The following is a 10960-nucleotide window of genomic DNA, read 5'->3' as shown; positions in this document are numbered from 1 at the left end:
ATGGTTCTTTGTGTGATTTTGTATGTACAGCTTTGCTTATGCTATTTCTCCTACGGTACTGACTGTCGGGTAATTTTTGTTTGTTTTTTTTTAGTATAGTTTTTAGCACTTATTATTGGTGGATTGTTTTTTGGCTTGGTTGCTCTCTTCTTTCTTTCTCTCTTTCTTTTTTTTTATTACTTTTTTATTTTCAATAATTTTTTTCTATTTTAAAAACTTTATTTTCTTTCTTTCTTCCTTCCTTTCTTTCTTTCTTTCTTTCTTTGTTTCTTTCTTTCTTTCTCTTTCTTATTTTTCTCACTTTGCTTCTGAGCCGTGTGGCTGACAGGGTTTAGGTGCTCCGGCCAAGTGTCAGGCATGTGTCTCTGAGGTGGGAGAGCCGAGTTCAGGACATTGGTCCACCAGAGACCTCCTGGCTCCATGTACTATCAAATGGCGAAAGCTCTCCCAGAGATCTCCAATTCAACACTAAGACCCAGCTCCACTGAACGACCAGCAAGCTACAGTGCTGGACACCCTATGCCAAACAACCAGCAAGAAAGGAACACAACCCCACCCATTAGCAGAGAGGCTGCCTAAAATAATAATAAGTTCACAGACACACCAAAACACACCACCAGGCTTGGTCCTGCCCAAGATAAAGGCAAGATCTAGCTTCACTCACCAGAACACAGACATCAGTCCCACCCACTGGGAAGCCTACACAACCCACTTAACCACCTGAACCCACTGGGAGCAGACACCAAAAACAACGGGAACGATGACCCGGCAGCCTGTGAAATGGAGACCCAAATACAGTAAGTTAAGCAAAATAAGAAGACAGAGAAATACACAGCAGATGAAGGAGCAAGGTAAAAACCCACCAGACCAAGAAAATGAAGAGGAAATAGGCACTCTCCCTGAAAAAGAATTCAGAGTAATTATAGTAAAGATGACCCAAAATCTTGGAAATAGAATGGAGAAAATACAAGAAATGTTCAACAAGGACCTAGAAGAACTAAAGAGCAAACAGACAATGATGAACAACACAATAACTGAAATTAAAAATTCTCTAGAAGGAATCAATAGCAGAATAACCAAGGCAGAAGAACGCATAAGTGACCTGGAAGATAAAATAGTGGAAATAACTATCACAGAGTAGAATAAAGAAAAAAGAATGAAAAGAATTGAGGACAATCTCAGAGACCTCTGGGACAACACTGAATACACCAACATTCAAATTATAGGGGTCCCAGAAGAAGAAGAGAAAAAAAAAGGGACTGAGAAAATATTTGAAGAGATTATACTTGAAAACTTCTCTTATATAGGAAAGGAAATAGTCAAGCAAGTCCAGGAAGCACAGAGAGTCCCATACAGGATAAATCCAAGGAGAAACACGCCAAGACACATATTAATAAAACTATCAAAAATTAAATACAAAGAAAAAATATTAAAAGCAGCAAGGGAAAAGCAACAAATAATACACAAGGGAATGCCCTTAAGGCTAACAGCTGATCTTTCAGCAGAAACTCTTCAAGCCAGAAGGGAATGGCAAGACATATGTAAAGTGATGAAAGTGAAAAACCTACAACCAAGATTATTCTACACAGCAAGGATCTCATTCAGATTTGACAGAGAAATTAAAACGTTTACAGAAAAGCAAAAGCTAAGAGAATTCAGCACCGCTAAACCAGCTTTACAACAAATGATAAAGGAACTTCTCTAGGCAGGAAACACAAGAAAAGGAAAAGACCTACAATAACAAACCCAAAACAATTAAGAAAATGGTAATAGGAACATACATATTGATAACTACCTAAAATGTAAATGGATTAAATGCTCCAACCAAAAGACATAGGTTGATTGAATGGATACAAAAACAAGACCTGTATATATGCTGTCTACAAGAAACCCACTTCAGATCTAGGGACACATACAGACTGAAAGTGAGGGGATGGAAAAAGATATTCTATACAAATGGAAATCAAAAGAAAGCTGGAGTAGCAATTCTCATATCAGACAAAATAGACTTTAAAACAAAGACTATTACAAGAGACAAAAAAGGACACTACATAATGATCAAAGGATCAATCCAAGAAGATATAACAATTGTAAATATTTATGCACCCAAAATAGGAGCACCTCAATACATAAGGCAAATACGAACAGCCATAAAAGGGGAAATCAAGAGTAGCACAAACATAGAATGGGACTTTAACACCCCAATTTCACCAATGGACAGATCATCCAAAATGAAAATAAATAAGGTAACACAAGCTTTAAATGATACATTAAACAAGATGGACTTAATTGATATTTATAGGACATTCCATCCAAAAACACCAGATTACACTTCTCAAGTGTGCACAGAACATTCTCCAGGATAGATCACATCTTGGGTCACAATCCAAGCCTTGGTAAATTTAAGAAAATTGAAATTGGGTCAAGAATCTCCTCCTACCACAATGCTCTGAGATAAGAAATAAATTACAGGGAAAAAAATGTAAAAAACACAAACACATGGAGGCTAAACACTACACTAATAAATAACCAAGAGATCACAGAGAAATCAAAGAGGAAATCAAAAAATACCAAGAGACAAATGACAGTGAAAACACGATGATCCAAAACCTATGGGATGCAGCAAAAGCAGTTCTAAGAGGGAAGTTTATAGCAGTACAAGCCTACCTTAAGAAACAAGGAACATCTCAAATAAACCACCTAACCTTACACCTAAAGCAATTAGAGAAAGGAGAACAAATAAACCCTAAAGTTAGTAGAAGGAAAGAAACCAGAAACATCAGATCAGAAATAAATGAAAAAGAAATGAAGGAAATGATAGCAAAGATCAATAAAACTAAAAGCAGTTTCTTTGAGAAGATAAACAAAATTGATAAAGCATTCGCCAGACTAATCCAGAAACAAAGGGAGAAGACTCAAATCAATAGAATTAGAAATGTAAAAGAAGAAGTAACAACTGACACTGCAGAAATACAAAGGATCATGAGAGATTACTACAAGCAATATATGACAATAAAATGGACAACCTGGAAGAAATGGACAAATTCTTTGAAAAGCACAAACTTCTGAGTGCAAAAGCCCAGGACCAGATGGCTTCACAGGCAAATTCTATCAAACATTTAGAGAAGAGCTAACACCTATCCTTCTCAAACTCTTCCAAAATATAACAGAGGGAGGAACACTCCCAAACTCATTCTATGAGGCCACCATCACTCCTATACCAAAACCAGACAAAGATGTCACAAAAAAAAGAAAACTACAGGTCAATATCACTGATGAACATAGATGCAAAAATCCTTAACAAAACACTAGCAAACAGAATCCAACAACACATTCAAAGGATCATACACCATGATCAAGTGAGGTTTATCCCAGGAATGCAAGGATTCTTCAGTATATGCAAATCAATCAATGTTATAAACCATATTAACAAATAGAAGGGAAAAAACCATATGAGCATCTCAATAGATGCAGAAAAAGCTTTTGACAAAATTCAACACCCATTTATGATAAAAACCCACCAGAAAGTAGGCATAGAGGGAACTTACCTCAACATAATAAAGGCCATATATGAAAACCCACAACCAACATCCTTCTCAATGGTGAAAAACTGAAACCATTTCCTCTAAGATCAGGAACAAGACAAGGTTGCCCACTCTCACTACTATTATTCAACATAGTTTTGGGAGTTTTAGCCACAACAATCAGAGAAGAAAAAGAAGTAAAAGGAATCCAAATCAGAAAAGAAGAAGTAAAACTGTCACTGTTTGCAGATGACATGTTACTATATAGAGAGAATCCTAAAGATGTTACCAGAAAACCATTAGAGCTAATCAATGAATTTGGTAAGGTAGCAGGATACAAAATTAATGCACAGAAATCTCTTGCATTGCTATACACTAATGATGAAAAATCTGAAAAAGAAATTAAGGAAACACTCCCCTTTACCATTGCAACAAAAAGAATAAAATACCTAGCAATAAACCTACCTAATGAGACAAAAGACCTGTATGCAGAAAACTATAAGACACTGATGAAAGATATTAAAGATGAAACAAACAGATGGAGAGATATACCATGTTCTTGGATTGGAAGAATTAACATTGTGAAAATGACTATACTACCCAAAGCAATCTACAGATTCAGTGCAATCCCTATCAAACTACCAATGGCATTTTCATAGAACTAGTGCAAAAAATTTCACAATTTGTATGGAAACACAAAAGACCCCAAATAGCCAAAGCAATCTTGAGACAGAAAAACGGAGCAGGATGAATCCGTCTCCTGGACTTCAGACTATACTACAAAGCTACAGTAATCAAGGCAGTCTGGTACTGGCACTAAAACAGAAATATAGATCAGTGGAACAGGATAGAAAGCCCAGAGACAAACCCTTGCACATATGGTCACTTTGTCTTTGATAAAGGAGGCAAGAATATACAATGCAGAAAAGACAGCCTCTTCAATAAGTGGTGCTGGGAAAACTGGACAGCTACATGTAAAAGAATGAAATTAGAACACTCCCTGACACAATACACAAAAATAAACTCAAAGTGGATTAAAGACCTAAATGTAAGGCCAGACACTATAGAACCTTTAGAGGAAAACATAAGCAGAACACTCCATGACATAAATCATAGCAAGATCCTATTTGAATCACCTCCTAGGGAAATGGAAATAAAAACAAAAATAAACAAATGGGACCTAATGAAACTTAATAGCTTTTGCACAGCAAAGGAAACCATAAACAAGATGAAAAGACAACCCTCAGAATGGGAGAAAATATTTGCAAATGAAGCAACTGACAAAGGATTAATCTCCAAAATTTACAAGCAGCTCATGCAGCTCAATATCAAAAATAACAAACAACGCAATCCAAAAATGGGCAGAAGACCTAAATAGACTTTTCTCCAAAGAAGATATACAGATTGCCAACAAACACATGAAAGGATGCTCAACATCACTAATCATTAGAGAAATTCAAATCAAAACTACAATGAGGTATCACCTCACACAGGTCAAAATGGCCATCTTAAAAAAATCTACAGATAATAAATGCTGGAGAGGGTGTAGAGAAAAGGTAACCCTCATGCACTGTTGGAGGGAATGTAAATTGCTACAGCCACTATGGAGAACAGTATGGAGGCTCCTTAAAAAACTTAAACTCGAACTACCATATGACCCAGATCTCACTACTGGGCAGGTACCCTAAGAAAACCATAATTCAAAAGGAGTCATGTATCACAATGTTCATTGCAGCTTTATTTACAATAGCTAGGACATGGAAGCAACCGAAGTGTCCATTGACAGATTAATGGATAAAGAAGATGTGGCACATATATACAGTGGAATATTACTCAGCCATAAAAAGAAATGAAATTGAGTTATTTGTAGTGAGGTGGATGGACCTAGAGACTGTCATAGAGAGTGAAGCAGTCAGAAAGAGAAAAACAAATACCATATGGTAACACATATATATGGAATCTAAAAAAAAATAAAAAGGTTCTGAAAAACCTAGGGGCAAGACAGGAATAAAGACCCAGATGTAGAGAATGGACTTGAGGACACAGGGTGGGGGAAGGGTAAGCTGGGACAAAGTGAGAGAGTGGCATGGAAATATATGCACTACCAAATGTAACATAGATAGCTATGTTATGGGAAGCTGCCGCATAGCCCAGGGAGATCAGCTCAGTGCTTTGTGTCCACCTAGAGGGGTGGGATAGGGAGGGTGGGAGGGAGATGCAAGAGGGAGGAGATATGGAGATATATGTATATGTATAGCTGATTCAGTTTGGTATACAGCAGAAACTAACACACCGTTATAAAGCAATTATACTCCACTAAAGATGTTAAAAACAATATTTATTAAAAACAAAACCCTATGAATGTTAAAAAAAGAAGAGTTAATTATAGCCCATACTAAGGTTACCAATGTGTTTTCCTAGAATATACATTGTAACAGGCCAAATTCTAATATTTTTGCCTTCCCACCCTGAGTATATGTAGGACACTATATAATCATTCTTGAGTATTGCTTCTACGGAAAGGGAGAAATTAGAAAATCACTTTTCCTAGGTCATTTTTTTTTTTTTTTTTTATCAAAGCAGCCAAGAGGGAGAACAACTGTCCCCTACTCTCCAAATCTATGTCTCCTTTAGACAATTTCTCTGAGAAATAAACCAAGGCCCTTTGTCTCACGTCTGTCATACCTTTTAACTAAGGTTTACAAAATAATATTTTCAATGCCCTTGAAGGTGTGATCTTCTCTCTCATATGCCAAGCACATCTGTTGAATACAAAGGGACCTGATTGCTTTCCCAAAGTTGACTCAGCAAGACCACTCAGAACTCAGTTAAGGCCCCAGGAAGGCAAGTGTCAGGAGTTCATGCTTTGCCCTTGGGAAGAAATCTCCTCCTGCCTACATTATTAGAAACTAATTCCTAATGGGAAAAGCAGTAAAAGGGCCTCAGGAGCCCAATCCTCCTCCATCTTGAGAAAAGAGGTTGGAATGAAATCAACGCTAATGTTACAAATAAAGTTGTTATTCAATAGAAGAAAAATTGGAAGTTTGAATAACGAGTATTACAGCCACTGCCTGTTCCTAAACACATGTTCATACAGGGCAGATACTGATTACAGCATGCTGTATTTATGTAATCCAACAGAAATAAGTTAATTTATTGACAGAGAGAAGAGAATGGATCTCAGAAAACAAGAGCCAGTGACATGTTACAACTTTTCTTTCTTTCTCTTGGTTTAACATATTTGTAAGCTGCCACTCGTTATAATAATTGACAAAACTGTGCAGACGTTCTGCTTTCTGGAAAGTTGGATGTCATATGTCATGCCTAAGATCCATCAGTAATGAGTTAAATTGGGCTATTGGACTTGTGGAGGCACTTCTGTTCTTAGCCTAATGATTTGTTTATTTAACCATTTTTGTTAGAGACAGCCCATAAAAAAGGAGATTTGATTTTAAAAATTAATCTTGAGAATAAAAGTGGAAATACAAATACAGTGTTTTGTGGCCAATTCAGTTCTCAATCAATACCATTTTGAAATGCTAACTGTAATGAAGACAATGGACACTAATTAAATAAGCAAGATACACATCATCATGAAAAGGCCAACTTAACAGACCCAGCTTATTAATTTTCTGATGGTTATATTTAGAACAATAGCAACAAAATAAGTCTTTTGCATCCATTGAACCTCTGTGCAGGCTTTCAGTACTAGACGTTATAAAATAGACAAATCTTCTAAACATCCCAGTCAATCGGAGGTATATTTACAACATGATTAACTCTCAGGTCTTTATAAGGTCTTTGGAAGCCTACAGAAATTAGCTTCCCTCTATGTTTTCTTATAAGACATTGTTTAAAATAATCTAACCCACTAATAATTAATATTTCTTGACCCTTCTATGCCTAAAGTTAGATAGCCCAGGGTTCAAGTGCAAATTCTCCCACTTGTTAGCTGTGTGATTCTGATATCTTTTATACCTCTGTAAGCTTGGCACAAATAAGTATTAATATCTATTAGCTTCTATTATTATATTATTATTATTACTATAACAGCCATCAGTGCTGGCTGTTCAATGGTGGTTTCATCACTCCTTGTTCTACTCTGATCCCTCTATCTGACCATTCATGTGCATTCAATCTTACTTTAGTTTGTGCACTTACTCAGTGCTTATGCTTGGGTCAGAATGTGCCTTGCCACTCTGCACTTCAACCTTGTCACTTGGTGGATGGAAGATTGCAGAGGGTAAAAAGGGTCATCGTTATTTTGTGAGCCCATTATACAGCAGACATCTCACTAACCATGTAGCAAATGTTATCTTATCATTATTTAACTCTTATAGAACTGTTAGGTAGGTGTTATTACCTCCATTTTTAAAATGAAGAAATTGAAATTTTAAAATGGCAAGGTAACTTGCCCCAAGTCACAAAGGAACAATTGGTAAGATTCTGACTCAAGTCAAAGTCTCCACATCATGAAAACTTACTTTATTATGTCAAACTGTTTTCAGATGTCAGGAGTTCAGTCCATTAACTAACTCAGTGCCTAAGATAACACTAAATGCTTAGTAAATAATATTTCTGATGGCTGTTACAGTAATAATAATGATATAATAATAGAAGCTAATAGATATTAACACTTATTTGTGCCAAGCTTACAGAGGTAAAAAAGATATCAGAATCACACAGCTAATAAGTGGGAGAATTTGCACTTGAACCCTGGGCTATCTAACTCTGAAAACCATAACTTAAATTTCTATGTCATAGTACTCCCCTAAAGCCTTAGCAGTATAAATTAACATCCTCAGAAGGAAGGCCAACACGCTTTAAAAATAAGCTTTATTTTTCTAAGGTCCTTGAGGATCTGTATATTTCATAATTGGAACCGCATCTGCACTCCCCATGACTGGTTTTCAGTGAGTGTAAAGGCTGCTAGTCCTTTTCGTATCCTGCCGTTGTTTGTTCATGATTACACATCCCATTTTGGTTGATTTCTCAACACTCAGCATCCTGTGGGTGCTCTATTGGAACTACCAACTGACTTACAAATACAGAAATGTCTACTGGTTTTGTGATTTTCTTTATTCACAGACATATTTTGGTCACATTTTAGCCACTTACTCCTTAGCCTCTGCTTGCATAATTACTCCTCCTTATATATAGGACGTTGCAATTTTTTTTCTTTTTTTTTGCTACATATCTTTATTTATTTATTTTTCTTCCATAATTGAGATTTTATTGGTTGTTTTGAGAATCAGTACTCAGACATTTCAATTTGTACACAATTCTTTTTTTTAAGTTAATTAATTAAATAATTTATTTTTGGCTGTGCTGGGTCTTCCTTGTGGTGCCTGGGCTTCTCCTTGCGTTGGCTTCTCTTTGTTGCAGACCACGGTCTCTCGGCACGTGGGCTTCAGTAGTTGCGGCATGGGGCTCCGTAGTTGTGGTGCATGGGCTTAGTTGCTCTGCAGCATGTGGGGTCTTCCCAGACCAGGGCTCAAACTCGTGTCCCCTGCATTGGCAGGCGTATTCTTAACCACTGCACCACCAGGGAAGTCCTTGTACACAATTCTTAACATACGTACCAAAAATCTAAAAAATCATGTAGTTATGGTTCTTTTCTGAACAGTTATTGCAGTGACTTTCCAGCTTAAAATTTGGAGGCAAATTTTCCTTAACAGTATAGCAAGTACCAATATCTTCAAATATTGATATGCTGTTCCATCATAAGTCCCACTAACTCACAATTTAATATCATATATTGTACGTACTCAAATTGTCAGTCGTTCACAGTACATTAACAAAGTTACTAGAACTGTACTACCGCGACCAAAGATGTTACAGAGCACACAAAATTCTGACCAGGAGAGCCAAGATCAAGGAGTGAGTGGTTTGCTTTAGGAAGAATTCTACCAAAAACAATATGGGAAGAGAAGTAATTTAAAGTTGGGGGTGGGAGGGTGGGATGAATTGAGAGATTGGGATTGAAATGTATACACTACTGATACTATGTATAAAATAGATAGCTAGTGAGAACCTACCACACAGCACAGGGAACTCTATAACCAGTGCTCCGTGGTGACCTAAATTAGATCCAAAAAAGGGGATGCATGAATATGTACAGCTGATTTACCTTGCCGCACAGTATAAACCAACACAACACTGTAAAGCAACCACACTCCAACCAAAATTTAAAAAGAAAAAAAGTGTTCAAGACATTAAATGCACAACTGACTCCAAACTGCCATTTAGTATGCTTTGTATTATAGGATATAAAAGCTACCCCCATCTGTGGAATGTTAAGCTGACACCGAAGACGATCAAAGCCTCCCATATTCAATATCCCACTATTTTCTGGTTGTACCAAAAAATAAACAACCAGCAAATGATTTCACCTCTTAAAAAAAAAAAAAAAATTTACCCTTAAAAAATTTTTAAGGGTAAAAAATTTGGGATGAGGGGGGATCCCCTCCTTTTTAAAAATGTTTCTAGAGCTACTAAAAAAATGGCATTTACAAAATAGTTGATGAAAATATTCCTCTGGATTGTGCAAGAGAGACAGGGACCACTGATAGGACCGGGTGTGTGATATTAATCAGACTTGGCTTCTTTCTTTCCTGCTTCATGAGAAGCTGGGCCCTCCTCGTTTTTAGTTTCTCCATTTTCTGCAGGTACATCTTCTTTAGTCTCTTGGTTAGCCGCTTCAGCCTGTTTTCCCTTTGCTACCCTTTTCCCTTTTGTTTGCACGTTTGTCTGAAGATTTATTCTTTCCTGCCGCCTTTTTGGGCTTCGTTTCCTCTTTTGCAGGAGCCGGTTTAGCTGACAACCTCGCCGATCTCCTCTTGGGCTCCTTCTTCGTCGCCCCCTCGGCAGAGTTGAGCTTCCTCTCGGCCACCGTGGCGGCGGTGAAGCTGCCACTTCCCGCCGCCCTGCTGCATATCGCGGCTGCCGGGCGACTCGGCGGAGAATGCCGGCGGGGCCAAGAGCTGTTGCGGCCGATGGGGTGGCCCGGCCCACCCGACCTGACAAAACCCGCCGGCCCAGACCTTGCACTTTCCTTCTTCTTCTCTCCGGTCATCTTTTATGTTGGTCAGATCATCATGGTCACACACAAGCGGTCACTGGTGTTATGACCTTTAGCATCAGAAGAGTCATTCAGGGGCAGTAAAAGTAAAAGTTAAAAAATCACTTGCCACTTTCAGTAAAGGGAGAAAAATGTAGCTTAAAAAGACGTTTATGAAGTAAGCTAAGCTTTTAAAAATTTCTGTATGGTTCGGACTGGGATGGTGTAAATATACTGTACATCCATGGGCAGTTATAAATTAAACCTGAGCTGTGAAATCTGACCTCTTTACCTACCTGATCATGAACAAACGTGAGAAAGAAAAACACTTAGATTTGAATTTCTTTTTTAATTCTTCTACATCTCACAGTTTGGC

The 10960-nt window shown here is 37.5% G+C and overlaps 1 pseudogene; it reads right to left on the bottom strand.

Annotated features, from left to right (window-relative positions):
- Positions 1 to 10112: 10112 nt before the first annotated feature.
- Positions 10113 to 10599, bottom strand: LOC118899050 (annotated as a pseudogene).
- Positions 10600 to 10960: the final 361 nt, after the last annotated feature.

Source organism: Balaenoptera musculus, chromosome 8 (genome assembly GCF_009873245.2).
Source record: "Balaenoptera musculus isolate JJ_BM4_2016_0621 chromosome 8, mBalMus1.pri.v3, whole genome shotgun sequence".
Lineage (NCBI taxonomy): Eukaryota > Metazoa > Chordata > Mammalia > Artiodactyla > Balaenopteridae > Balaenoptera > Balaenoptera musculus.
Note: the sequence above shows the minus strand (reverse complement) of the source record. Positions and strands in the feature narration are given on the sequence as shown.